Source organism: Elephantulus edwardii, unplaced genomic scaffold (genome assembly GCF_000299155.1).
Source record: "Elephantulus edwardii isolate Elephantulus edwardi_28Jun2011 unplaced genomic scaffold, EleEdw1.0 scaffold00158, whole genome shotgun sequence".
Taxonomy (NCBI): domain Eukaryota; kingdom Metazoa; phylum Chordata; class Mammalia; order Macroscelidea; family Macroscelididae; genus Elephantulus; species Elephantulus edwardii.
The window spans coordinates 6,266,631-6,267,722 of NW_006399908.1; positions in this window are offsets into that span (position 1 = coordinate 6,266,631).

The following is a 1,092-nucleotide window of genomic DNA, read 5'->3' on the forward strand; positions in this document are numbered from 1 at the left end:
AATCCAAGACTTATGTTTCATAGTATTAACCACAATTGGACTTTTCCCACCATTAATTACCCTATCTTTTCAGGCCCCTGCCAGATCATTCCCATTTCATTCACCTGTTCCTTCTTCTTACCACCAAATTCTGCAACCCTGTGGTTTCACCCTACTCATCCTCATCCCTCTGCACCAACCCATTTCCCTCTCAGGTCCCCATATATGTTTTACTAGTAATCTTTCTATTTTTACAATAATGGTCTTATGCAATATTTGTCCCAGTTATGTATTATTTTTTTAAAAATGTTCCTAAGTGCTGTGTAGTATTCCATAATGTTCCACAATTTCTCAATCCATTCAGTTGTGGTTGCACATTTGGGCTGTATCCGTGTTCTTCCAATGGGGAATAACACTGCTAAGGACATTTGTGTACAGATTTTCATTTGTGTCTCTGTCCTAATTTCCATAGGTATATTCCTAGAAGAAGTAGCTGGGTCATATGGAGTTTCTCTGTCTAACATTTTGAGGAAATGCCAAAATGTCATTCAAAGTGGTTTACCATTTTACAATCCCACCATTAGTACATGACAGTTCCCAGCTTTCCACATTGTCTCCAACAGGTACTTCTTGCCAACAGATACATGAAGAAATGCTCAAAATCACAGGCAATAAAAGATATGCAAATCAAAACCCTAATGATACACCATCTTTCCTCAGTAGTAGTGGCAAAGGTTATTAAGGCTGACTATTATTTTTATTTAAATAGCTCTAATGGTATATCCAAAGGAAACTACCAGAATTTTAAAATGCATTCATAGGGCACTCTGGCGGCCTGGTGGCAAGCAGTTGCGCTGTAATCCCAGAGGCAAGGAGTTTGAATCCACCAGATGCTCTATTGGAAAAGGAGGGACAATCTCCTCCTATACCAGTCAGCTCCAATTTGATGATACACACAAAAAAAGAAAATTAAAACTAAATTAAAAATAATACACATTCAGAGCAAGTCACTATATGAACGATATCATTGCTGATGTTAAGTGGACCTTGACTGAAAGTAGAGACTATCAGGAAGATGTTTACTTGTGTTATATTGATTAGACAAAGACATTT